The sequence below is a fragment of the Canis lupus genome, chromosome 2 (genome assembly GCF_003254725.2).
Source record: "Canis lupus dingo isolate Sandy chromosome 2, ASM325472v2, whole genome shotgun sequence".
Lineage (NCBI taxonomy): Eukaryota > Metazoa > Chordata > Mammalia > Carnivora > Canidae > Canis > Canis lupus.
Window position 1 is genome coordinate 83,807,486 of NC_064244.1, and position 27,953 is coordinate 83,835,438.

The 27,953-nt window shown below is 59.9% G+C and overlaps 1 protein-coding gene across 4 annotated transcripts in view; it reads left to right on the top strand.

The window, feature by feature from the left end:
- Nucleotides 1-27,953, top strand: part of CASZ1 (castor zinc finger 1) — a 140,961-nt gene that overhangs the window by 20,563 nt on the left and 92,445 nt on the right. Inside the window, exons 1-2 of one of the 4 annotated variants that reach the window (XM_025451120.3) lie at nt 3,797-3,976; nt 9,832-9,980. The gene's annotated coding sequence lies outside the window, so the exon portion shown is untranslated. Of the gene's footprint in view, nt 1-3,796; nt 3,977-5,435; nt 5,557-5,605; nt 5,838-9,831; nt 9,981-27,953 lie in introns of those variants that run through there. The other 3 variants (XM_025451122.3, XM_025451119.3, XM_025451121.3) reach the window with 3 other exon arrangements.

Genomic DNA, 27,953 nt, shown 5'->3' on the forward strand with positions numbered 1-27,953 from the left:
CACCTCGGGTTGCTCTCGTAGGTGGCCTGGGGAGCCAGCGCCCTGTCCGTGGCTTCGTCCTGTTTGGCTGGTCCACAGCACCTCCCCAGTTGCCCTTTTCATCTGGAGAAAAGGTGGCCAGAACTTCGAGGCCTTTGGCCCACATGCTGTGACCCTTCCTGTCATCCTGCTCAGCCCCCTGGGGTGTGACCGTGGCATCCCCAAGTATTCCAAACCCCCGGCTCACCTTTCTCTTCTCCCTGCCCCCCTTCCCTGCACCTGTCAGCTGTTTCATTGACTGTCTGGCTTGGCTGCCACCCATCCTACCTCCCAGGCCAGCTCCTCCCCTGCCCCCCTCCCCCCAGGCCCACACTCCCTCCCTTCCTGTCTCTGCCCACGTCTGTCTCTACCTGCCCGTCGCCGGCACACCTGAGGATCCGAGGCTGCCTAACGGAGTGCGGGGATGGTTCAGGGTGTTTACCAGACAGCAGGGATAAGGTATTAAATCCTGTTGCTGTCTTCCCAGGGCCAGGTTCCTCAGATGGTTTTCCAAATTCCTAATCTCGGTGCCCACATCCCTGCCCAGCCCATGTTTGATGGGAGCTTTCCTTTCCGATTGAAGCTGAACCGAGCAGGATCTGTCGTGAGGCTGGGTCTGGCTTCCCACCGGTGCACGATGACATGGAGGGCCAGCCCCTTCCTCTCTGGTTCTTCCTTCCTCTCCTCCTTCCTTTCTTCGGGAATCTTAGGGAGTGGGGGCCAGGATTCTGCTGCCAGGTGTTCTAGAGCTTTCTTGAGTGCGCCTTTCCCCACCAGTCTTGTCTTGAGGCCACCTGCCATACCGTAGGGGAGGGGATCCCGGAGTGGGCTTCGCGTCGGGTGCAAGGTGGACCCCAGCTTGCGGATGGTCTGAGATGGGAATGAGCAGGTGAATGGCAGCCTCTCCCGAGGACATCGTTATGGTTCCTCCCGCTCAAAAATAAAATGGCCAGTGCGGAGTTGAGCTCCTGATGCCGAATACCCCGGCTTGCCCCACGAGAGTCCGCAGGCAAACCCGTTCCCCCGGGGTGTCTGTGCAGCGCTTGGAGACGCAGGACTAGGGAGGAGGTGTGCGCTTGTTAAGCTGGCCTGGGCGCTGGGATGAGTGACAGGAGGGCCCAGAGTCTCCGCCGTGACCTGGGACACTCAACCGCCCCCGATGTTCGCTTTCTGATATGGGGCAGAGGCAGTTTCTCTGGGATGTCCGGGGCTCATCTACCTTTCCTGGGAACTCTGTCCCCATCCTCAGGCTTCTCTTTCACAAACTAGGCTAAAGGGGCAGGTTAACTTACTTTCCCCATCCACCACCACCCCCCAGGCTGGGAACTTTCTAGAAAGGGAGGAGCAAGGCTCTACACCAGCCTTGTAAAGCTTCACCGCTGGTGGCAGCCTGGATCTACCCTCCGGGGTCGGGGGGTGGGGCCTGGGACACATGGATGTGTCCCTTCTCTGAGCTGCTGTGTGACTTAGAGCCTGTGTGACTTCCCTGGCTACGGGTTCTCTCCTCTTCCTCCTGGGCACCCCTTCTCCTTCCTCCCCAGTGGGACAATCGCTTGGGTTTCCCTGGCCCTCCAGGTGATCTAGCGTCGTGGATCCTGCTGGTGTGCCACATCTGCGCCCTCTCCCTGTTGCCTGGACACTCGCGGCAGGGTGCTGGGCTCCCTGTCTCCCTTCCTGAGCTCAGGGCACCCGCAGGAGCGGGGGGGGGGGGGGGGGATCTGTGGGACTCAGCTGAGAGGGCTTTACAGGGTCAGGGCCAGGGTCCTCGGCCACGACACTCACCACCGAGCTGCTTCTGGGATCCTACAAGCTGGGGCTCCTAATTTTATGTTGGGGTATTCTTTTTCTAGTACGTGTTGGGCAAGAATTAAGAAGTGGCATAGACAAAAAAAAAAAAAAAAAGAAGAGGGCCGGGAAGTTCTAGAAGGTGACAGTTGGGAGGAGGAGGAGAAGGAGGAGGAGGAGGGAAGAGGTGAAATTAATTCATTAGAAAAACTTGTTTACTGGCTTTGCTTAGGCGCCTCCATTTTAAAAGTCTACGTTTACAATAAGTCGCTAATTAAAATACAAAATGAAGCAACAGCTATGTTTTTTTTTCCCTTACACTTTAATTGCATGATTTTTTGTGATGTAATTTCTGGAAACACCCAGTGTACCTCACAGGGCTGATTGTTTGATAAACTAGAAGCACCTGAAACCAACCCAAAAAATAAATATATAAATCCAGGGGAAACTTAAGGTAGATTGGCAATGACAGAGAAAGGCAGACAGTAGGGAACCAGAAATCCATAATGTTAAGAAAAGATAAATTAAAAAGGCCCTAAAAAGTAGGGACCTTTATCCTGTTTGCCCCCAAAGGAGAACCCGTGTGCGCATCTCGGGGTAGGGGGGAGCTGAAATGGAAAGCAGACCAAGTGGGGTAATCGCTCCCTATCCCCCCCTCCAGTTGGTGCTATGGGGGAAAAAAGGGCAAAAGACGACTTGGGATATTCCCTGGTTCCATTTCTGGCCGGGCTCAGTACTTGCTGGGGCTGCTTCCTGAATCGCAGACCTTCCAGGAGGATTTCCTTCATGCCCTCTTGTCCTGAGCCTGGATGAAGCCCCAAGGGGGAGCAAATGGGGGCGATGACCGTCCCTCCAAGCCTCTCCCGGCCACGGAGGGAAGATGGCACGGCCCAGGCTCAGGCCGGTGCAGAGCTCCCGGCTCCCCCGGGTGCTGGGAACGGGAGGCCTGGTGAGAGTGGCGCGTGTGCTGCTTTGCAGGCGGCCCGTGGCCCTCTTTATGGTGCAGACCTGGGCGGTGATTGCAAAACTGCTGAGAAACCTGTCAGGAGCGGCCGGCGGGGTGGGGCCGGGAGGAAACCCGGCTGCTGCAGAATCCCAGGCCCCGCATGGTCTGCGGCCCGGCCTCCGGGTGCTGTCGGGCCTCGGGGGCCCGTGCCTGTACTGGTGTCTCCTCCAGCGGCGACTTGGAGGCCAGGTGGCCCGGCGCCCCAGAAATCCCTCTGTGCGCTCCCCACCCGGGGAGGAAGGGTTTGCCTCTTTTTAGGGCCTTTTAAATTATTTAGTTTTAGAGCCTTTAAAAAAAACACACACATCTTTCTCCCCGATTAGGACCGATGCCTATGGCTCATTAGGAAATGCAAAGAAAGCATGAAGAAAAGAAATAAAAAATCTGCAGCGCGGTGGATAAAGGCCCCGGGCCAGCGGGCGGCCTCACTTGCGGAGCCTCAGTCTCCTGGTCTGTAAAGTGGGCTAGTGACCGTGTGCACCTTGGAAGGCGGGCAGGCTGCGCGGGTCGCTGTAAAGTGCTGAGCGCCGGGCCGGGGCGCGGCCATTTCCGACATCGTGGTTCCCGGCGGTGATGCCCCTGCTTTCAGACACAAGCTTCCAGATGCTTCCGTCCTCTGATGACACCTGGCCCACCCGCGCCGCCCAGCTCCGCAGCCGCGGGCCTCGCGAGGCCGTTCCACCCGGCTGCCAGGACCCCGCCCGCGGCTCCGGGGCTCTCGCGGCTCCCGCGGCTCCGGGGCGGCCTCCGAGCGCGCGCGGCGGGGGCTCCGGGGGCCCCGGGGGCTCCGGGGGAACGTGCGTCGCCGTCGCGGGCTTGAGGCTCAGGTGGCGGAGGCCGAGGCTCGAGGGCGCCCGCGGGGCCTATGGGGCGGGGCTCGGGCCGTGCCGCCCCCTGATTGGTCCGCGCAGCAAGGGATTCTGGGGAGGAGCAGAGCCTTGCCTGCCGATTGGCGGGCGGGCGCGGGGGCGGGGCGAGGGGGCGGGGCGGGGGCGGGGCTCCGCGGGCCGCCGCTGAGGAGGACGCGGCTGAGGAGGACGCGGCCCCCGCCGTCGCCGCCCGCCCGCCTCGTCCGTCACCTCACGGCCCGACCGACCGCGGACGACGACGCGGCTGAGGCGGCGGAGTGGAGCAGCAGCGGCCCCCGCCCGCCGACCCGAGCCCCAGGTGTGCCTCGGAGCCGGGGCGCCCTCCCCGCCAGGGAGCCCCGGGGAGCGGGCGGCCGTCGGGGGGCCGGGGGCGCGGGCGGGGCGGCGGCCTCCAGACCCTGGGAAGGGCCGGGGGGCGGGGGGCGGCGAGGTCGCAGGGCGGGATGCCGGGCGGGGGCGCGGTGCTGCAGGGAGATGGGTGCTGGGTGCCGAGTGCTGAGAGCTTGGTGCTGGGTACCGAGTGCTGGGTGCCGGGTGCTGGAAGCTGAGTGCCAGATGCTGGGTACCGAGTGCTGAGAGCTTGGTGCTGGGTACCAAGTGCTGGATGCTGGGTGCCCCGTGCTGGGTACCGAGTGCCGGGTGCTGGCGCCGCGGCGGGTCACGGGCCCAGGGCCCAGGGCGGCGCTCGGCGGGGGCGCGGCAGGAGGCCCCGGGCGGCGGGCAAGACGGATGGGCCGAGCGCCGAGCGGACCTGCTGATGTGGCCCTTTCTGCTCGCAGCGGGTCGTAAACCACGGCTCCGGTTTCATCACGGGCTCTATCGATTATCTTCCGGGGCGGGTGAATTATGGAGAACATTACGTTTTTTTAAGAAGCGAGCGAGAGAGGAAGTCTCTGAATGAGTGGGGTGGCGGCGGCAGGGAGGGCTGGGCCCGCGGCGCGCCCTGTGAGGGTCTGGGGGGCTCCCGGTCAGCCCCGGTCGCCGCCCGCCTGCCCCCGCCCGTCCGTGGAGCGTCGCTGTCGCTGTCGCTGTCGCTGCGGTCCCTTCAGGTCCGTGTGGGAAGAGAACGTCCTGAGGCCCGTCCTCCCGCCTCCCCGCGCCACACGCCTGCAGAGGTGTCGGCCCTGGGGTGACCCCGGGTCACATCCCTCTCAGTCTCACGCCCCCGACTCTCCAGTTGAGCTAATGACGCTCCGCCTCAGGTTCTTGTGACAACGACGACACGTGCTAATGCCTCGAAGCCCCTCGTCTGTGCTGCTTCACACACAGCCGTTGCCCTCCCGCACCGTGGCAGAGCCTGGCAACCCTGCGCCCGCCTTCATTTGGCCTTTTTGGTTTATCGTTCCATTTCACGGGCGGGGAAACCAAGGCACGGAGAGGTTAACGATATTGGCCCGTGGTCGCCCAAACGGTAAATGGACTCGTACCCGACGGTCCGGCTGCAGAGAACCGCCCGGTGCCCTGAACCACCATGGTGGCGCCGCCCCCGTGACCTCACAGGGTGGCCCGTGTGTGTGCGTGTGCGCTCGCGCGCGTCCCAGTGGCCTGCCCTCCTGGTGGACCCGGGCCAGCCCTTCCTCCGGACCCTCCACGCTTCAGGCAGCTCACTCAGGTCACCGGCCAGCCCGGCGTTTCCTGGGCCCGCATCGTGCCTGCGGTGTCCCTCCCCGCCCCCAGGCCATGCCCCCCTCAGCCTGGCTTCACCTAGGCTGCCCTGAAAAGGTGGTGGTTTCCATGGTATCCGCCTCTCTCTGGCGACACGCCCTTTTTTTGTAGAACTCTGTTCCCTGGAGTCGATTGTTTTTGGCACACAGCTCCGTAAACTCATCCAGCGGCTGGGGGGAGGGGAGGAGCAGAGAGGAGACAGATAGCAACTGGGTGAGCAACGGGCGGGAGGGGCCTCTGGGGCACCGGTCCCCTGCGTGTCCCCCCGGCCGGAGCGGGACAGCACCTCAAGTGCCGCAGCGCCAGCCGGGAGTTCCGCTTGCGGAGTTCTGAGAACTCACAGAACTCCACGTTTCCTTCCAGTTGCACCGCGATCTTGTCGCCCCTTTATTTCCCCCTCGGACACTGAGGGGCCCGTCCGCAGAGCCAGCACAGCTGTCTCCGGAGGCCACCCGAAGCCCCGAGATGCCAGCTTGGACCAATTTGAATATCTGGTGCCCTTGTTTCTGGTTAATTGTCTGTGTGTTTGCTCTGTTTGTGTACCATCAAATACCAACTGCTTTGGGCGGACCCGTGGTAGGCTGTGTGAGATCACAGATGAAAAATGCAGTGAAAAACACTTTCGTGCCACAACACATCGTGTAGGATTTTTGTATTAAGATGTGGATTTTTTTATTGTTTTTTTTTCCCCTTTTCCATACAGCCTGAAGTTGGGCAATGTACACGTCTGTGTTTTTGTTTTCACTCCAGGTGGTTTATGAAATCTGCTCATTAGGGCTCTGTCCTCTCCCCATCCTGGCCTGATCTTCCAGCCCTCTGGCCTCTCAGGCGTCGATCTTTCCCCGTCACCTCCTCACCAGAGGCCCCACCTCCCCTCATTCGCAGCCTGGCCAGAAGGAAGCACCTAAGCACGACCCTTGTCTTTCCTCCAGTTGTGATCTCTGGGTGCTTTCTGCTGGCTCTAGGGGGCTCAAGGGAGACACATCTGGGGACCGGAGGACTGAGATGCAGGAGTGGGATGAGCGTTGGGTGTGTGTCGGTGCTGAGACCGAGGGTGGGGACAAAGGAGAACTTTCATGTGAGTTGGGCCTGGCACCCGTCAGCCGGAGTCCGGGCCTGAGAGGTTGACCTTTGGCAAGTCACTTCATATCTCTGAGCCTCCCCTCCCTAACCGATCCCTAGGGACCCTAATCCTTCCGACCTTGTATTGTAAAGATTTGGCGAGATCACGTGAGTACAACACGTAGCACGGTGCCAGGTGAGCCGGCCTGTTGGCAGAGGGCGACAGGCCCGTGTGGTGTGCCCTCTGCTCCCAGGACGCTCTCTGTCCCATAGTAGGTGGTCAGTCCATTCTTACTGGCATCGGCTGGAGGAGGATCCGGTGACAAGGGGTCCCCTTGAACCTGGAGTTACTCATGGTGCCAGTGGAGGAGCTTGGGGAAGGCCCAGATGCAGGTAGGGTGTCGGGGAGCCAGAGGGAGTGGGGCAAGAAGGCAGCTGGGGAAGCATTCCGTCGCTGGAGAGGGATGATTCTGACATGAGGTCGGGGACTGGTTGAGCTCCACAAGCACTTATGCTGCCCACTGTGGGCCAGCTGTTGTGCTAAATGCTGGGGACGCAGAGATAATTAGGACCTGGTCTCTGCCCTTGAGGAGTTAAAAACCCAGTGATGGGGACAGACTCGCGAACAAATTACTTTAGTCCGGTACGGATTTAAATGCCGCAAAGAAGGATGTGCCAGGAGCAGAGCAGAGCAGAGAGGCATATGGGCCTGCTCAGAGCAGATTCTGGAAGGTTACCTTGAAGAGGTGTGGAAGAAGAAGGTGGTGGTAGTGGAGAACGTTTCTGGAGCACTCTTACCACCTTGCACATCTCTTGACGATGGCCCAGCCCATCTGCTAGGTAGGAGGGAGGAAGGGGTTACCTCCATCTATGAGGAAATGGGGCCCTAGGGAGATCGTATGGCCTGTCCGAGGGCCCACAGCAAGTTACGTGGCCGGGCTGGGACTCAGACCCACGTCTTCTGATTCTCGGCCCAGTGTTATTTCTGTACCTGCACATGGCTTCTCACCCCTTCACCCCGGAGCTGCTGGCCAGAGAGGTCTGTCCTCTGGGCTCTCCACCTACTGACCGAGATTCCTAGTGCCACCATGGCCCCGGGGGCCGGTGCCGTGGGAGGGCCCCGTCCATGGCAGGCCCCGAGGCCTGTGCCCTGGTTTGGTAAATAGGTCAGGCCACTTGCTTGGGGACAGTCCCTGAGCAAGGCCACACCTTGGCAGGGCTGGAGGATGGCAGGAATGGGGAAGACGGACGAGGAGGGGGAGGAGAAGGCCTGGCCACACCCTTTACCCAGTCGATTTTGCTGCCAAGGTGAAAAGCTCCCTCTGCCCTGGGTAGGCCCCTCCCTCAGCTGGAAGAGGCCAGACAAGGCCCCCAGGGCATGGAACACCCCCTTCACCTGTAACTGGAATCCCCTTCTGAGCCAGGACAGCAGAGCCTGGTATCGTTCACATTCCCGTTTGTGTGTGGTCAGACTCTGGGCTCTGTAGCTCCTTGCCAGGAGTCGGGGAGGTGGGAGCATTTCTTGTGACCTTTCCCCTGGGAAGTGTACATATGTCTGGAAGGGGACAGTGCAGGCCACCTGCACGGGATGCTGGCTTTCAGGTGGGGCAGGGGTTGTTCTGATGGGATATTGGAATAGAGCCCTCCCCCCCCCCAACACCAGCAGAAGTATGTTCTGGGGGCAGGGAACCATAGGTGGGCTGAGGCACCCCTTCCTCTGGCTCGGAGATACTTGGCTGATGGGTGGGCTGCCCCAGGGCTTTGGGGGATTCTGGACCCACAGGCAGGGCAATGTCAGAGCCCAGAAGAGTAAGTCTCCCAGTGGCCCTGAAGTTCCCATTAAAGTGTTTTTTCCTCTTTTTTAAAGAAAAAAATATTCCCAAACTGGAAAACAAAGGAAATCCACTTCCCCCAAATCACACGAAACTCACATTAGGGGCCTGGCGGGAATCCATGGAAACCAGGAAACCCGCTGTTAACCCTGTACGGTGCTGAAGGGTGGGGTGGGAGCGGGCTGGTCCAAGCCCCGGGCCACTGTCACTGGCCCATCCTGGTGGCAGTGCCCCAGAGCAGAGGTGGGGGGAGCTGCTGCCGGAATCTGTCACCTTCACAGCCCAGCAACCCTTCCACTCAAGGCCCAACCTCAGGAGGCGGGGGCGGGGGTGGTGGTGGTTCCTGCACTCCAGGGAGCTGGGGATCCGAGGGCTGGGCTCACTGGAGAACCTGCTGGGTAACTGCCCACACTACGCCACACCGTAGAGTCAGGCTGAGCCCGCTCACATGCTCCGGGAACACACAGGCGCCGTGGAAGCTGCCATCCCCCTGCCGAGGGGGAAGGAAAGGACCGGAATTTCAGCCACCACCCTCCTTGATGCCAGCCCCATGTGCAGTGTGGGTGTGGGAGCAGATAGAGCAGAGCACCCCCTGGGGTTTCCACACCCCACGCTCCCATCCATGAGGCTGGACCTCCAGGCCTGGGAGCTTGTGCACCGAGGTCAGGTGCCGTGTGTGTGTGTGTGTGTGTGTGTGTGTGTGTTTGCACGCGCATGGGCTGATTTTTCTAAAAAGGCTGAAAATATTTACAGATTTGAAGTTGAAACACAAACAGGAAAAGCCCTTTAAAAAGTGAGTGTAGTGGATATTCAAAACAGGAATCACCATGGAAACACCACAATATTTGCTTAAATTGACACAAAGGTTGCTGGTAGCAGGGCACCAACTTTCTTTGGCCACGTTTTTTTGGCCCAGCACCTATCACATGAATCTCAGCAGCCCCCTCTCAGGGGTGTGTATGCACCCTCTATCCTGTTTTATGGGATGAGATGGTATAGGACCAGCATGGAACGGGGGCGGGGGGGAGGGAAGAAACCAAACTGACCATCCTGGGTCACTGCAGAGACACCTGTTGATTCCATTTTTAGAGACTCCCACAAGGCCACTGGGGGGTCATGGGAGCAGCTGGGTTCCCGCCCTGGGAAAGTCTGGAGGGAGCGGCAGGCCGTTGGGGAGCCCAAGGCTTGGTTCGGTCGCGTGGGTCTAATCTGGCTTCCACTGTCCTCTTGGGCCGCTGTCAGGCTGACCTTTCACCCAGGGTGCCGAGCCCGGGTGTGATCACTCTGTTACTACCTGGGGTGGCATCTGATTGGCCTATTATCTTGATTCTTTTGTCAGGTGTGACAGCTGCTTAGCAGTTGGCTAATAATTGTGCACAGGGTGCATTGGCTGTAGGGTCAGGCATGGCACGCACCATGGCAGTGCCATCTGCTGATTGGCAGGCAGGGTCCGAGAATCTCTGACCAAGAACTTCTGGCCAACGGTTACCATGCAAAGTGTCGGAACCATGCCATCTGTTGTCCTCCTCTCTGGAGTCGTTTTGTGGGTCTCCACTGTAGCCTACTAATCTGTTTTCCCTTCTCATTTTGGTAGGCAAACAGACCTCGCTGACCGAAGGCAAAGACCCCTTCCATCCCACCTGCCCTTCTAGCCGCCACGGTTGTCAACCTCTGCTGTAGAAGGGAATCCTGCAGCTCAATCATTGGAGTGGACTTCGGACCCCGGCCTCTTGGGATGCAAAGGTAGCTGCTCCTGATCCCCAAGATGTGTCTGGGAAATGTGGGTGGGGGCTATGGTTGGCCAGTTTGGGGGTTCCTTCTTAGGAGAGGGCCTGGTAGGCCTTTCTCAGAGGGTCCTGACCTGGCTGGTGGTAGCTCAGGCACCCAGGTGAGAGTAAGAGGACGCAGGATTGAGGACGGACCCCTGGTCTAGGGACAGGATGCCACACGTTGGCCCTGGCTTTGACAATGAGTCACTGCTTTCTCCTTTCTGGGTCTTGGTTTAACCACCTGTAGAATAAAGAGATTGGAATAACTGGCCTTTAAGAGTTCTCCCAGCGTCACCACCGTATGACGTTGAGTGGTGCCAGCAGCACATGGTACTCTAGGTGAGGCCTGTGCCCTAGCAGACAGCACTCCCGGAGCCAAGCACGTCCCCTCTGGGGGCAGTAGGTCCAGTCCTTCTGCATGACCAGAGGCCACTGCACTGCTCTGAGCTCGTGTGTGACTTGTTGGGGCACGCTCAGGTGGTCCTCCAGCCCAGGCAGGACCCTCAGAGAGGAAACCAAAGGTGTCTTTTTTTTCCTAAAGATTTTATTCATTTTCTTAGAGAGAGAACGAGTGGCTTGGGGCAGGGAGAGGGGGAGGGGGAGAGGAGGAGCATGCGTCTCAAGCAGACTCCCTGCTGGGTGCAGAGCCCGGGCCCCACAAGGGGCTTGATCCCATGGCCCCGGCATCATGATCTGAGCTGAAATCAAGAGTCAGGCTCTCACCCGACCCAGCCGCCCAGGCGCCCCCATAGGTGTCTTTTGATGAGCCACTCCCACCAGGGACGGGTGGTCCACGAGGCTGGTGCTGTCACCTATCTACCTGCGGGTAGCAGACCTGGCGGTTTTTGCGGTGGGGGTTTGACACACAGTAGGTGACTTCGCGCACACTGGTTGTCAGTGTTCTCTTGGGATCCCGGGGGAACCAGGCCAGCGGGGTCAGGTGCTGAGGCAGTTGCAGGCACGGTGTGAGGTCAGGGCTGAGGCTGAGCGCCCAGAGGATGGCTGGGAGGGCGAGGCCGCAAGCCACGCCTCCCGTGTATGCCAAGCAGCAGTCAGCAGCCCCAGTTTACTTCCCAGCACCGACCCGCCCCGGGGGCGCCATGGGCAGGTGTGTCTTGCCCCTCCCTCTGTGGCCGGGCTCCGCAGCTCTGGACTTTGAACTTGCAGGGAGGAAGCACTTGGCAGCGACGGGTGCGTTGGTGCCCACTGGGGTTTGAGAGGTCCCCAAAGCTGTATGTAGGTCTGCTTCCTTCCAGGCCGCGCCACCTCGGGGACTAGCGGAAACCTGGTACAGGGCAGGGGTGTGCAAATCAGATGTAAATGTCGCCTCCTTGGGCTGCCGTGGTGGAGCGGCTGGGTGGCCGGCTCTTCCTGGCTTCTGGAGGCCATCACGCTTCAGGAGTGGCCTCTGCACATTTGAGATGTGCCTCTGTTGTCCCCTGATGGCCGTGTCGAGACTGCTGGCACCGCCGTCTTGCCGGGTTTTTGGCACAAGCACCTGCATGTCTGTACCCTTGGGCTCTTCTTGCCTGACTCGGCTTCTCTGATGGTCATGGGTCCCAGGAAGGCAGGCCCTCACGTCTCCGAGCCTCTGGCTGGTCTCCCCGGCCCGGCCTGGGCCCAGCGCGGGAGCAGGCTGCCAACGGGCCCGCGGAGCCCCCGCTTTGAAGGCAGAACATGGCCCCTTCTGTTCTCAGTGACAGGCTTTTTGTTTTCTTCATTCCCTCAGCAAAACATGCCTATTAGTTTTTCCTTTTCTGAAGTTTCCACTCCCTGTTGACTCCCAGGGGCGATGCTGGCGTAGGGGACGGGCTCCGCGAGTCCTGTGGGGCTTCTGCATCCTGGCATCGGCCATCTAAGGCTTAATAATGAAGCTCAGGAACTGGGAGGGCCCTGGAAAGGGCTGTGGTGGCCAAGGCCCTGCGCGCTTACCCGCCCCTTCCCAGGTTTGGCACCAGGCCTGCGTCCTCTGGGGCAGGGCTGACCCTGTCTCAGAGGTGTCCTTCCTCACCCGAGCACCACGGGGAGTCCGTGCTCGGGCCCGGTCCGCAGACCTACTCCTGTCTGGTTCAGACTCTCCCCGTTTCTGGCGGTACCCTGTAAGATCTGGTTATACATTTTTAAATAAGATTTTATTTATTTATTTATTGAGAGCCAGAGCACGAACAGGGGGAGGGGCAGAGGAGAGGGAGATGCAGACTCCCCTCTGAGCAGGGAGCCCCAGGTGGGGCCCGACCCCAGGACCCTGGGATCATGACCTGAGCCAAAGGCAGGCGCTTAACCCGCTGAGCCCCCCAGACGCCCCTTGACCGGGTTATATTCAATCAACAGCAACTGGGGGCCTGGTGTCTGCGGGCAGAGTGGGCCAGGCAGCCCTGGCTCCCGTGGAGTTGTAGTTGGGCCGGCAGACAAGGAGTCCCCTAGAGGGGACGAGGAGCCCATTGGTGCAGAGTGGACGTAGGATGAAGTGGTGTGAGGTGAGTGGCAGTCAGAGGAGGCCCCTTGAGGAGGTGATGGTTAGCTGAGACGGAAGGACAGGAAGTGGACAGCCACCGGAGCAGCAGGCGGAAAATGTCCCAGGAAGAGAAGATGACCAGTCTAAAGGTCTTGGGGTGGGGTGAGCTCAGAATGTTCATGGCAGAAAGAAGGTCCTGGTGGCCAGGAGGTGGTCACAGTTGGAAGGGTGGGTGTGCCAGGGGAGAGGGGTTTATTCCTTGGGGAAGCCACCGGATATTTTTGAGCATGGAGGTAATGGGATGTGGCTGGGGGGCCCCCAGGAGGGCACAGCGGTGGAGCATCTGCCTTCGGCCCAGCGTGTGATCCTGGAGCCCCGGGATCGAGTCCCACATGGGGCTCCCTGCACGGAGCCTGCTTCTCCCTCTGCCTGTGTCTCTGCCTCTCCCTCCGTGTCTCTCGTGAATAAACAAAATCTTTTTAAAAAGTAAATAAATAAAATAAATACAAAGATGGCTGGGGCTGCAGTGGGGAGCATGGGTGGCACGAGAGAGAACCTGAGAGGCCGGAGGGGAGGCTGCCGGGGCCGCTGCCTCAAGGACGTGGAAGCGCGTCGAGGCATTAGGAAGGGTTTGTAGGGCTTCCCTGTGGGAGCAGATGGCGAACAAAGGCACCAGGTCAACGCAGGCATTCTGGGCGCCCCGACGTGGGCCCGCACCTCCTCCCCTCTCACGCCCCCACCCGACAGTGCCAGGAACCACCCGTGGCTCTTGGAGGCCACACATTTTGTGGATGAGGGCGAGGCACCCTGCCGCACCATGCTGTTGGGTGGATTGCGCACCGCTGGCCGGCACCACGTGGGGGTAAGGCCAGGGGCCCGCTCGTCTCTGGCACTGTTTTCAGTAGGGATTTCCAAGTTCGCTCTCCTTCTGGCCCAGAGACGGCCCCGGAGGGTTCAGCGCTGGGTTTGAGATTGGGTCTAGTTCATACAGTTCTTGTCACTGCTATTTGGAGCGTGATCCGTGCTCTCAAGGGCTGAGTGTCTGCATGCCTTCTCCCCTGCATCCGGTCACACAGCCTAAGACCGCGTTTCCACCGGGGCCAGCTTAGTTCCAGCCCCAGTGTGTGGGCTGGGAGCCCAGCAGCCTTCACGCGTGGCCAGTCATCTCACAGTTCGCGGTGTGAATTCCCGTGGGGACCCCATCAGATTAGACTTGGGCCCCCGTCCCTTTCTCCTGGGCATCTGATACGAGCCTCTGCTCTCCTGGGCCTTGGTCTCATCTGCTTGGGCCAGAATGGGGCAGGCCCCCCAGCCGTAATGCGCTAACAGTGAAGCGATCCTCGACCCTCGGCCGACGGCTGCACGGCTCAAACAGCAGGCCTGGCTGGAACGGGCGGGAGCTGTCACAGCCGGCAGCGGGGGCCCCGGTGAGGACTTGCCCGTGTTGGCAACATATTCCCGGCCACATGGGCCAGCTCGGCCTCCAGGGAAGCTCTGAATGCTTGACTTCCAGGGGGAGGGGTGAGGGAGCAGGAGGGCAGGCTGGCCACGTCCTGCAGGGTGACAGGCATGTCCTAGGATGCGTCTGGTGCCTCTGCCTGGCTCCCAGGGGGTTTCAGCCAGCACCCAGACCCTGGGCTCAGCCCCGGGGCGGGCGTGTCTGGGTGGGCAGGCGCGTGTGTCTGTGTGCGTGGGAGGCTCTTCTGCTCTTGGCCTCCACGTCTGCTCTAGATCCCTGGCCTTCACTCGTAACTGGCCTGGACAGTTCGACTCCTTCCTCCTGGGCTTTGATCTGGTGTGGGGCTGGCGCTGCAGGCAGGCAGCTGGGGTGCCGTGCGGATGGTGGGATGGGGGCGGTGCTGGCTGAGGGGCTGAGGGGACTAGCCCTGTGCCCCCTGGGTCACCACATGCTCTGGAGGATGGCTGAGCTGCGAGGTGTGGGGAAGGGTCCATGAAGAGGCGGGAAAGAAATAATAAGGCGTGGGAAGTGTCGCTGACCCTTCTGATTTCTGTTCTGTGTGAGAGTTCGGCCTGATGTTGCTGACCCCCGACCCTGGGCCTCCTTCTTCAGTTCTCCCCTGTTCCCTAGCAGACCGGGGAAGCCCCTGGGTCACGCCAGGCACCGACCCAAGGGGAGAGGGATTGGGGAGGACGGGTAGTGCCTGCCTGCCTGGAGCTACCAAGGGGCCCTTCTTCATTTGGTGACATGGGTGCTCCAGGGGGACAACGGCCTGTGGCTTCTGGAGGGCTAAGATCTTGTGCCCTGCCTCTGTCCTCGTGACCTTGGTACCTCCACGGGGAGAGCGCTCTGGGGCATTGGGGGAGCTGGACCACCGGGTTGCATCCAGAGAGGAATCCCAGTGGCTGTGGACACGTCGTCCTTTATTGCAGATCTTGGAGCTCCTGCTGTTCTGTGTCGCCAGCGGCCCCAGCCTCTGCTATTCCGGGATCCACCCAGGTGTACAGCTGGTCTGGGTGAAAGCCCTTCAGCCCAGAGGACACCCCACGGGGGCCAGAGGCAGCCCAGTGTGGGGACCCTTGGCTGTCCCCCGCCATTAGCTATGGCCACTCCGTTAAGTCGGCTCGGGGCTTGTTCCTGCCCTTCCGCTGCCCACTCTGAGTTTTGGCTCTGATTTGGCCCCAAGGGAGCAGACACCGTTCCTGCCCCTGAGCCTCCGTGTGGTAGCCTGGGGTTGGGACCCCTGTGGCCTGCGGGTGGAAATGGGAAGGTGTAATTAATCACTAGTTTCTTCTCCAGAAATGCTAATCGGGAGAAGCAATTAAAAGCAACTTTTTTCCCTTAGTAATCTGCGCTAAAAGCTGGTAATGAAGTTTAGGGCCGTCGTGACTCAATATTTCAGCTTCACCGACTCAAGTCAAAACAATCCAAGCCCAGGAGTTTGCCGGCAGCTGAGCTGGGCCAGGGCAGCAGCTGGGAGTCCCTGCTCCCTCTCCTCGCCCCTCACTGCCACCCCACCGCCCCCTGCTTCTGGGACAGAGCCCATAGGGGGCCCGGCTGGGAGGGGCGGGTCTGGGTGGCCGGGAGATGGGTCCCCAAGGCCATCCCTCAGGAGACCCAGAGTTAGAAATGCATCTTAGGGGAGACGGTAGGAGGGGGTAGGAGGAGCACCTACCTATGTGAGACCAGAGCTGGGGAAGGGGGAGTCGTGGGAGAGGTGGCAGGTGCCGAGGGAGCCCCCAGGGCAGCCTAGGGCTCAGCCACAGTCGGCTCAGAGCTGAAGAGGTGGGGGTCCGTGTCTTGACCTTCACTTCGGTCATTCATTTCTCATTTTCATTCATTTGTCAAGCCTTTACTGAGAGACACGGCAAACTGGACTCGAACTGCCACAGTGAATGAACGGAGCAAGGCCTCCTGTGCTGTGGGATTTGCATTTTAGTGGAGGAAGGCAAATGACAAATGAGATAAAGAAGTATAGTATTTGTTGGATGGCCATGTGTGTCCAGGAGAAAGCCAGCAGGCTTGGAGAGTAGTATGCAGGCAGGGTGCCATGGGGGTAGGGGGTGGTTTGTAATTCTAGGCGTGGCATCCGAGGGACGCAGCACTTGGACGGCGACGTTGGGGTAAGGACAGAGGAGGGTGAGGGATCGAGCCCCCCTACTTAATACCCCAGAGAAGAGTGTCCCCACTGGGGGAGCAGCAAGTGTGAGCTCCTGGACGGACGCGAGAGTGGCCTGGCTGGTTGGAGGGCGGTTTGTGGGGTGATGCCACGTGAGGTCACAGGGATGCTTGGGGGGCCCTGGATCCTGCAGGCCTCGTAGCTGTTACCCCAAGTGAAATCAGAAGCTTTTGGAAGAGCTCTGGGTGGTTTGCTCTGATTAGGCACAAGCTCTTTATCAAAAAGTGAGACCTAGCTGTCACGGCTTCTCTCCCAGGTCCCGAGGTGCGTCTGCACCGTCCAGGTGTGCTCTCTAGAGCAGGTGAGGGGGTGCTGAGGGCTCTGTTGCAAACCGCCCGCCCTCGTCTCTGCCTGCCCCTCGGTCCTCTTCAGGGAGCAGTTCCGAAACAGGCTCTTGTCACTTTAAGCAGCCCCCCGCCCAGCTTCCCTGGCCTGCTTTATCTGAAGTCCAAGTGCATGTTGTTCCAGGACCGATCCGCTTTAGCTAATTAATAATCTGACAGGAGCCACCCAGGGGATTAGCCGCTGAGCTGAGCTCCACCAAGCCCCAGCAAATGAGCCCTGTACTCCTTGGGGACGTGGAGGTGACTTTGAGGGGTGCAGGGAGAGGGGACCCCCACAGGTGAGCCGTGGCACCGGACCGTGAGCAGTGACCATGGGAGAGGGTCGGCGGGGGGGTGGGGGGTGGACCCACGGAGCCTCTGGAAAGAAGGACTGCTGTCCAGAGATGGGCGGGGGTCTCCATCCTCTCCCTGTCTGCTGCAGCCCTGCTCACCCACCTGCCAGGTGTCACCTGCTGAGAAGCGGGCTACAGTGGCCAGAGTTAGCAAATGGAAACACAGCCTGCGTACACCTGAAATGAACATAACACTCACTGTATGTTAACTAACTGGAATTAAAATAAAAACTTAAAAAAAAATACAGGGTGCTCAGTGAAATTTGAATTTCAGATAAACCACAAGTTAAGTTTTAGTTAAGTGTGTTCTATGTAATATCGGGGATGTACACTAAAAAAGTATGCCTGCCAGGTTTATGTGAAATTCAGATTTCGCCAGTCGTCTTGCATTTTCTCGACAGTCCTGAGCAGGGAGGGGCAGAGGGTGCTGGGCTCCCTCCCAGCCATAGCCTGGAGCTCCCTCTGGAAGAGGCAGCCCTTGGGGGGAGCAAGGCGGGGCCAGGGCCCAGTGGCCTCCACTGGCCTGCTGCTGCGGGATGAGGAGGGTGGAGCAAAGGTCAGCTCTATCTGGGCCCAGGTGGCCCTTGGATGAGTAGAGTCCAAGTCTCCTCTGAGGGATCAGTGGCCTCCAGCCTGGGAAGGATGTCCCAGGACCACCTCCCGTCTGGGAATAGTCTGGGCCTCTCCCGAGGGGAAGGCGGGCCGTTGCCAGGGTAATCTGGGTTAGGTGGTCATCATCTCTCTGAGCCTAGGGAGAGATCAGCAGGAAGGGCCCCCTGGGGGGGGCAGACCAGGTCAGGTAGGTCAGGGACAATAGCCTGCCTGACCCCCACGTAGGGCCACCTCCAGGTTCAAGGCCTCGGGGCCCCGAACAGGCACACCCATCTGCTGACCATTCTGCGCCCACCCCAAGGTGGCCGAATAGCCCGGGCCAGGTTTCCAGGGTACACCAGCAGTGGGGTCGGGCTGCCTGGGCTGCACTCTGGGTGGGCTTTATTGGAGTCCGTCCTTAGTACGGGATCCCACTGTGCTCCCACTGTGCCCTCGGGACCCTTCTCGCCCGGCTCCTCCGTTGGCAGTGCTCAGGGCCCTGGGGCCGGGAGAGGTGGGAGCCATTCTCTAGGAGTTAACGGGTCCTGTGCCCCCGGGGCCTCCTCTCTCCAGCCCTGCTGGCCCCCTCCCAGCCTTCCCGGCACAGCCAGCCAGGCAGTGGGGGCTGGGGGTTCCGAGCCGGTGGGAACCTCTTCCGCTTGCGAGCTCTCAGCCACTTCCCCAGCGTGCCCGGCGGTTTGGCCCTGTTTCGCGAACCGTCTGCTGCCCGTGCTGCCTCTGACCCACATCGTTAGCATGGGCATTTATATTTCATTAACGACATTAAGCCCAAATGGCATTAAAAGCAAAGCTGGTGATAAATAGCTTATTAATAAACAGGGAGTACTCCGTGCTGCCGGCCTCTCCCAGCCCCAGCATTAACCCTTGCTGCCCTAGGTGATGGTGTTTTGTCCCAAAGATCACCCCCCACCCCATGGGCCTAGAAGGGCCAGTCATGTGCTCCGAGGTGGGTGCCTCGTGGAGCCCAGGTGGGCCAGTTTGGGGTCACGCAGGCTCGTGACACGGCCAGAGCCCTCACAGTCTCTAATCAAATCTTCATTACCCTCTCCTCGCCGGTTTTGATTCTGGGCTAAACATTTTGGGAAATGTGGCTTTTCTAGGTGGTGAGCTCAGATGTGCCCCATGACTCTGTAGCTCGGTTTGAAAAGAGGCCCACGGAGTGTTTGGAATCAAAAGGAACGATGCTCCTGAAAACGATGATGATAATAAGAATAACAACAGTAAAAATCGCAACTGGCATCTCCTGGGTGCCGACCGCTAGCAGACCTGGTGCTGGCCATGGCCGTGCAGCACCTCCGGCCTGCTCCCTGCGGCCCCAGGGGTCATCCCGCTCAGGTTCCTTTTATAAGTGGGAAAACCAAGGCTCCGAAGACAGGTTCCCCAGCTGGAGCCCACATCTCCCGGGTGCTGGCCTCCGGACACAGGGCCCGTTGCTGTCCCCACCAGGGCTGCTCAGCTGTGCCTCCAGCCTCGCTTGCCCTTGGGCCCCTGCTGTTCCCTTGCTCGATGCCCGGCTGAGTGTGCTTGTACGGGCTGGCCACCTGGCGGGCACAGTCATGCCCCTGACAGGCATCACCCCACCAAGGACCCCGAGGGGTCAACAGAGAGCCAGTGGAGGAGTCGTGGTCCTGCCGAGGCCCCAGTGAGCTTTTTGCTTCTAACTAGAGCAGCTTCTTGGGGCAGGGTGGCCGACCCTTGATTGTTTGGGGTTTAAGTTAGTGTGTTTTGAACACAGAGTCATCGCTTAACACTTCCAAGAAATAGGGGCAGGCTCAGCCCTGGGTCCCCTTCCCCCTACCCCCAGCCGAGTTGTTTGAAGGCAGGAAGAAAGTGGAGTCTTGTCTAAACTTTGCCTCCGCTTAGAACTGTCTCCATTGCAAACCTGAACCAGCGTTCTCGTTCTCCTTCCTGTCCCTCTGGGGCTCTCTGGGCCCAGGCCTGGCTGGGGGAGAGAAGGGGATCTGCGGGGGGGCGGGGGTTGCAATATAGGAAGGGAAGTTGGAGGCGACGTGTGAGGTGAGGGTGTCACGTCATCTTAAGGGGAGGACGGGCGTAGAGGGCACGTCTCTGGGACCATCTGGTTGTGTCTGGTGAGCACTCGGGGAAGACGCAAAGCTAATTAATTAGCAGGACTCCTGCTGCCTCTGCCAGGAGCTTGGACTGCTTCTCCCATCCCGTTCCCAAGCTAGGAAGGAAGTTGGGAAGCAGTGGCCATTGGGCTCATCCAGGAGGGATTCCACTCCCCCTAATGGATGGAAGCCTGTGAGGCCAAGGCAAGCAGCAAGGGACCCGTGGGAGGCGTGGGGGCATGCTGAGGGGGACTGCCTTGGGAGGCCGGTTCACGCCTGCTTCTCCTCCTGGGAAGACCTTCCAGCTTGCTGTGGCCATGCAGCCCTTGACCTTCACCACAGGGCGTGGTGGGGAGCTAGGAATGGAGTCGTGCTTATCACCTGCTTTACACTCTGTACAAGGGACCTGCGTGAAACCAGTAACCAGAGAATCCAGCCTCCAGCAGGGAGAGGTCAGGCAGGCCTAGAACGAGTGGCCGGACACTAGAACTGGGTGGGGGAAGGGGCTGATGGAGAGCGGCACCTGGGCTGCCGTCCCGCCCGCCCCCGTCCATGTGTGGCCATCACTTCACTGCGCTTCACCTCCACGTCCTCCTCTGTAAAATGGACACAACAGTAACGTCTTTGCAGGGATGTGGCCTCTATGGTGCTCGCAGCAGGGTCCGGGCCCCATAGGTGCTACTGCCCCTGTTGCTGTTTGGCCTGCTGCTAATCTGTGGCCGCTGACCTTCTGTTTGAGAGCTGGGAAAGGAAGTTGGTAAAGAATACAGCATATCCGGCAGGGCACGGCCCACCACTCCAGCAGGCGGTGGTCTTGGCAGCAGGTAAGGGCTGGCCCATCCATTCGGCGGGGTTCTAGAGCACGTCCTCCTAGGCGACGCTTAGAAGAGGCAGGGGCAGAGGAGGGCCAGGGGAGCACCGTGCAGCCCGCTCAGTGAGGGCCCCTTGCGGTAGGGGAGCCAGGTGTGAGGGTGGCAGCTCCAGTTCAGGCAGCTGTGGTGATGCATGACAGCAGGACCGGGGCCTTTTTTTTTTTTTTTTTTTAAAGATTTTATTTATTCATGAGAGACACGGAGAGAGGCAGAGACACAGGCAGAGGGAGATGCAGGCTCCATGTGGGGGGCCTGACGTGGGACTCAATCTCAGGACCCCGGGGTCACGCCCTGAGCCAGAGCCAGACTCTCAACCACTGAGCCCCCCCAGGTGTCCCAGGACCGGGGTCTTCAGCATGGTTGCCCCGCTGCCGTTGATGGCCCCAGGGAGGCGGGGTCCCATTCGTACAGCTATCTCAGCAGCCTGCCATGCCGCGGGCGGGGGGAGGGGGGCAGGCTGCCCTATACTGCCTGTGGCTGGGCCCATTCCTCCCGGGTTCTTCCCCGGCTTTGGGGTGGAATGCCTGTCTTCTGCCACTGGGGCCAGCTGTCGTTCTCACGTGGATGCAGGCCTTTGCCTCTGCAGCGCTAGGGTTCATGCTGGTCTTGGCGCTTCGCAAGATCCGCCCACCGTGGGATTTGGTCAATCTTCTGGGTCATCTGTTTATATGACGGGTGGGAATATGGACATCCTCCTCTGCACACCCCCACCTTCCTTTTTCTTCCCAGCTTTCCCCCCAGTCCAGGGTCCCCTGTGTCCTCCAAGGACCCGGGCCAGGCAGGGGCTCCAGAATGGATCATGGGGTGGCCAGCGCTGCCTGGAGCCCAGGGCTCTGCACGCTTCCCTTGCCCGGGTGGGACAGTGTGTCGTCACCCCGAGGGTTCCTGAGAGCACACCTTCACCTGGAGGGACTGTGTGAGGAAAGGCCTTGAGGCATCTGCTTTGCCTACATGACTCAGGGCCACCCAACTCCACAGGGACCCAGGACAAGGGTCTAGAGTCACAGCTTGGAGGACAGCTCCAGGCAATGGGAGCAGTATCATGTGGGTAGGATTGGGCAGTGGCCAAGGAGCCAGGTCTTGTGACTTGATGGGCACATTTTTCAGTGAGTCAAAGGCCATTCCAGAACCAAAGCTTTCCCCTTTCCTTGCTCCCTCACCTCCAGGTAGGAAGAGATCAGCCTCCCCTCAGCCTCAAGGCACCCCAATGTTGGGCCAGCCTCCGGGGCCAGGGCCTAGGAAGGCCCTGGGAGAAGGAGCCAGGACCAAGCCTGTCCCTCGCCTGGGGTGTGCAGTGCTTGGCGTGGTGCCCGCGCTGACGGAGGGCCGAGCCGACACTCCGGGGTCCAGCGCAGGAAGGAGTGCCTTCACCCAAAGCTCCTGGCCTGGGGAAGCGGAAAGGGGCCACATGCATATTCCCTCCTCGGGGAGCCTTCTCCTACGTTCATTTTCGTTTTGCCAGTTTTTTCCTGGGGTCTAATTAAAGACTTGGAGCCCTTTACAGCTTGTGGTTGGGTTTTTATTTGGGTCTTTGGCAATTACCTCCTGCCCTAAAATAAGTTTCGATGGAACAGGGGTAGGATCTTTTTTTTTTTTTTTTTTTTTTTTTGGGGTAGGATCTTTTTTTTGGTCAAGTTCTCAGCTTTAGTTTTCTGTGCGTACGCGCTCACATGCATACACAAGTTGTGTGTGTGTGATGGAATGGAATGGAATGAAGCCTTTCCGTCCCCCCATTCCAAATCCTGCCTCCTTCTCCTTCTCACTGCCCCCATCTCAAGTGTCCTGTGGCCACAGCAGAGCCTGGACAGCAGGAACAGTATGTCCTTAGCCTTGCCCTGCCTGGAGGCGGCTCTGTGACAACAGACAGGTCATCTGTTGACTCTGTCCCAGTTTCTTCAATGAGAATGGGGCCAGCGGGTTGGGTATGCCAGAGGCTTCCCTTCCACAGTGCTTTGAAAGCAGACATGTTGCTACAAGGGGCAAGTCATCCTTGGGGTGGGAGGAAGCCACCACAACACGAACTGGCCTCACTCTTTCCTCTTGGTCAGTGCACTCTGTATTTAAAGAGCGTGCAACCATGTTCCCAAAGCTCTTTGCCCACTTTGCCCCTAAGTCCCCCCGGCCCCCCGGGAAAGCAGGTGTGATCACCCCACTTGATAGGCGAGGCTCCCTGCAGCCAGAGATAATAAGTGGCTTTTCTGATGTCACTTGGCTTATAGGGGCAGAGCCTTGGGATTCACATTCAGATCCTCTGATCTCCCAAAACCCACACCCAGGACCAACCACATAATTTGCAGGGCCCAATGCAAAATGAAAATAGGGGAGATCAGAGTATCTTTTTTTTTTTTTTTTTCAAAGAATTTCATGACATGGCACCTGTGTGGCTCATTCACTTAGATGTGCAGCTCTTGGTCTGGGCTCAGGTTGTGAACTCAGGGTCCTGGGATCGAGCCCCAGGTCAGGTTCCATGCTCAGCGGGGAGTCTGCTCGGGAGTCTCTCTCTCTCTCCCGCTCCCTCTGTCCCTTCCCCTCCTCAAATAAATCTTAAAAAAAAAGTTTCACAACAGTGACAGCACAGCACGTGCCCTTCTGAGTGTGGGGCCCTGGGTAGCTAGGTGGGTTGCCCACCTGGGTAGCACCCCCGGTCTCCACCCCCTATTCCGTTCCCCTATTTGCCGACACTCCTACCTGCCTGGTGAGGCGAAGGGAAGTTCAGTAGGGGTCGCTTGTGCTCTGCGTCCCAGGCCCCCGTGGTTTTCTCCAGCAGGTGGAGGGGACTCTGGGTTCCCCTGACCCTTGGCCTGTCCCACGTGACTGCTGTCCCGTGAAGAGCCACTGCCTTAGCATGGTGCAGGCTTTCTGGGGCTCCCTGACTCTCTTACAGCCTACTTAAGGCCTTCTGAGACTTTGAGTCAGTTGGAGGTGAGGAAATACAAAAGAAGATTTGGTAAGAACTCCATTTCCATAGGGTGGAAGGTGATGGTCTTGGGAATGGATCCTCCAGGCCCATTCAGGAGCTCTATAGGTCTCTCTTTGTCACTTTGAAGCAGGTGGTGACCTGCCAAAATATCCATCCAAATCATGCTGGGCTCTGATTGCCATGCTTGGGGTAGAAGGTCGGGCAGCCATTCCTGGGGCTGATCTGGAAACTTCCTGGTTGGTTGTTGGGGACTTGGAGTAGCTGGAGGATCCTCTGGGGCTCACTGAAGTTTCCCAGTAGTGGATGGATTGATAGAGCACCCGGTCGGGCATATTCCACGTGTGCCGCGGCGCATGTGTGTGTTCTGGTGAGATTGCTGCTCGCTGTGTGCCAGCCAGGCAGCCACTTAAAGACTCTCGCTGGCTTCGCTGGATGGAGCTGCCTTTGCCTGGCCATCGGGGACCACATTCCCTCGCCCCTCACATTCTTCCTCTCTCCTACTGATGCAGCCCACTCCCCACCGCACGTCTGGGAACCAAAGCCCTGGCCGCAGGACCCCACCCCTGGCTCTCTCTGCGGCACCACCTGCTTCCTACAAAACCTTCTAGATTCTGGACCTTGGATGAACTTCAGGATGAAACGTGTCCTGAAAGCCACACCAGCTGGTTTTATAGAGGGGGGGAACTTTATCTAAAATTGGGGCACAGGGTCGGGGTGGGAACCCCACAGATGTGAGGTCTGAGGTGGTGTGACTATGGGAGGGAGAGAGTGCCCGAGTTTCCAAGGACTGATTAGATGGCATGCCAAGTGTATTAAATTTTGCAGACATTTTAACAGCAATATGCTAGATAGTTGGGTGTCCCCCGAGGCGGCTGGATTTTTTATATCCTTCACAGAAGGTCGGAACCCTCTTCTGCCTGCCTCCCCCCCATGCTCGGTGCTCCTCTCTCTCTCTCTCTTTCTCTCTCTCTCTCTCCCTCCCCTCAACCATTTCCTCGTTTCTTGCTCTCGCTCCTAGAGAACCTAAGGACACCTCTGATCTCTGCCCGATGGGGCATTCCGCTCCTCCTGTCCCTGCCCCCTGTCGGGAGACCGGGGTCTCTGTTGAAGGGGATGGGCACAAAAGAGGGGCTTGATTTCCGTGTTTTCTCCCTTTCCCCTTCCTCCCCCCATTTTGGAGACTGTCGTAAGACCTACTCCCCCCCACCCTCCTTATTTTTATAGAAAAAAAAGGCAGGAAAAGAATCCATCTGGCATATGAATAATTGAAATGGCTCAACTCTGTTCCTGTTGCTGCTGTTTGTTCTCGGCTCCCCGGCCCCCCGCCCCCGGCCCCCGGCCCCCTGAGTACAGGTCTCTAGGCACAGGGGGTGCGGGCACTCTCAGAAGGTTGTCACTGGAGACGCAGAGCCCGCTCTCCCCGTGAGCCCGTCGGTCTGAGCCAGCGGCGCCCGGACATGTGCCTGGGCCCCTTCCTAGCACCCGAGTGCACAGCCAGCCTCTGGCCCATCTGCCCAGGTAGCGCTCAAACTGAAGTGGTTCCTTCGTGCCTCCGGCCTCGAGGGGCGGCTCTCCCGACCGTGATTCCCCTCGGGGCGCCCAGAGTGCTATGGTCCGTGCCCAGGCTCCTCCTGTCCCCAGCCTCAGCCCTTCTGTCCTCAGGGACCCCTGGGGAGCTCCTGGGGACTCCTGTTTGGGGAACTGGCCTTCGCGGCCCCCCTGCAGCTCTCTAGGCACTGACCCCGGCGGCCCCCCTGCTGCCAGCCAACCCCCGCCACCCTGCCCCAGCCCGGCCCGCCGCACCCCTATGTGGGCCCTGAGCTGCAGGGAGGCGACCAGCAGGCCAGAAACTCTGTAACTTTCTCCAAGTTGGGAGAAGCCCCCGTGGCAGCAGGATGGGTGGGGGGGCAGGGGTGGATGGACACTGGTCCCGGCCTGGCTGCAGTTGGCCGCCTGTTCTCCACAGAGCCCGGCCAGCTGCACACTGCGGCCCTGGGTCCGGACGGAGAATTCGCTGTCTCTTTAAAACCATTTAGGGGAAAAACAAAAGAACTTTAGTGCATTAATTCTAGATGAGGATGGGTCTCCAGATGACAGGCTGAGCCACATTATTCCCCACAAGACACCCCCCCCCCGCCCCCTGCCCGGTTCTTTGTCACCCTCCACGGTCTCTTCCAGGCTGACACGGGGGTTGCTATGAAGCGCGATCGTGTGCTTTGTGTTTGAAAAGTCAGTACTTCTGTGTGTTTGGGACATCGCGTCTGCACCATGTGTGAGGTGCTGACTTGCAGCCGTGGGTCCTGTGGTCTAAAGCGCTGCGAGCTGGAGTGCGTCTCGGAGCCGCCGAGGGGCTGTGGGAGGCGAGGGCACGTGTGTCACTGCAGAGTGGCACCGTGTCCCTTGCTCCTAAGCTTTCTGGGGCAGAAATGTCCCCCCAGAAAGAGGGTCTGAGGAGCACCAATGTGTTGTAGCTTTTTTTCTGGGTGCGTCACACACACAACTGCTCGCTAAGCAGAAAATTCAGATGAAATTCAAATCAGGGTGGTTACTACACAGCCGTATCTGTGCGTATAACCATGCACACGGCGAGGTGGGCAGCGACGAGTGCGTGTCGCTATATACATCGTTTGTAAAGACTCCTACATGTGTTATAAAAGCTGCAAAATGTCTGGCATTCCAGGGCCTGGTACAAATAATTAGATATTTATATCCAATAAAACTGGTTTGATGGGGAAATCATTTCCCTCTGTGTGGATTCTCAGTTGAGGAGTTTCGGTGGTTGGCTTTGTTTTCTCCCTTGACAATAAAACCAGGGGTTTGGCATCAAGCGGTGTCCATCGGGTAAATGTCTACATCTCTTTGCACCACACCACGGCTTCTGCTGGGTGGCCTGCCGCGTCAGCCCCGCGCCGCTGTGCCCTCCTGCCTTGCCACGTGCGCTGGACGAGAGTGCGTGTGGAGCCCGGACCCCCGACCTCCCAACCCCCTGCCCCCTGTTCCCCCTGAACCCCCGGTCCCCCAACACCCAAGCCCCCAACCCTGGCCCCCTGACCTCCTGACCGCCCAGCTCCCCGACCTCCCAACCCCCTGACCCCCCAGCCCCTGGCCCACCTGAACCCCCGGCCCCCTGATGCCCAGGCCCCCCAACCCCAGAACCCCTGGCCCCCCAACCTCCCAACCCCTCTACCCCCCAACCCCCCAGCCCCTGGCCCACCTGAACCCCCGGCCCCCTGACCCCCAGGCCCCCAACCCCAGCCCCCTGACCTCCTGGCCCCCAGCCCCCCGACCTCCCAACCCCCTGACCCCCTGGCCCCCCAACCCCAGCCCCCCTACTTCCCAACCCCCTGGCCCCCTGACCCCCAACCCCCCAATCCCTGGGCCCCCCAACCCCGGCCCCCTGACCTCCTAAACCCCTGGCCCCCTGACCCCTGGTCCCTGACCCCCCAGCCTCCCAACCTCCCGACCCCCAAACCTCCCAACACCCCAGCCCCCAAACCCCCAACTCCAGCCCCCCGACCTCTGACCCCCCAAACCCCCGGCCCCCCTGACCTCCCAACCCCCCAACCCCAACCCCCCGACCCCCTGGCCCGCCAGCACCCCAACCCTGGGCCCCTGCAGACCCTGCGCACCTCCTATGTGCTTTGCGCCCCCATCCTCGGCCCTCGCCCAGCCCACGGCCACCACCCCTGGGTGCTGTCTGTCCATTGCTCTTTTTTCCCACGCAGTGGTCTCTGGAGCGGGGCTTCGGCCTCACTGTCCCTCCAGGCCCAGTCTAAGCACTTTTCTAATTTCGTGAAGCTCCTCTTATAACCCCAACCTGCAGTTTCCCTTCCTCTGTCTCAGCTTCTAGACCCTTCTCTCCTGCATGTTCCTAAACCCTGCTCAACCTCCCGGCCCGTTGCTTTCAGGGCTGTTCCTCAGTGTGGGGAGGCCCGGGGGAGCCAGGCTGCCTCACTGCCCCGGCTTGGGGAGAACAGCACCCACTGCCCCCCCTCGATTTCCTTCCATCTGTTACACAGTTGTGAACAGATGGGGCCCACCGGGCCGGGCTGAGTACAGCCTCCCTCTCCCATTATACAGACGGAGAGCTGAAGCCCCGCGTGGGACGGGCGGAGGCCCTGCCAGGAGGGGCAGGGCCGTGCTGGGCAGCGCCACCCTTGCCCGCCAGCCGGCTCTGGGAGTGGGAGGGACCCACAGGCCCCACTGGCCCTTGGCTGGACTTCCTGTGAGACTGGGCAAGCGGCCTCCCGGCTCTGGGCCTTGCTGTTGTGTGTTTGTGACTTGGAGCTGGTCATCCCTAAGCTGTAAGGTCCCGAGGAGAGTAAACGTGCGAGCACGGGACAAGCCCCCACGTGGGCGCCCGGCCTGGGGATGCCCTTCCACAGAAGGCGGTGGCTTCCGCGGTGCCCTGACTATAAAACGAGGACCCGGTGTGACGCGGGGCTGACACCCTGTCCACCGAGGGTGCCACCCACGCAGGGGGCTGGCCGTTATCCATTCCCCCTGAATGTCTGGGCATCGCCCATGGAGGGGCTGGGGGCTGTGATCGGAGCCCCTGGCTGCTTCCTGAGCTCAGGTAACTTCACCGGGAAGGAGAGGCGGGAACGATGGCGGAGGATGTGCCGGAGTCGGAGCCCTGGAGCCCGCATCAGGAGCCGCAGCCCGGGGAGGGGGCCGGCCAACGGGAGGATGGCCCGCAGCCGTG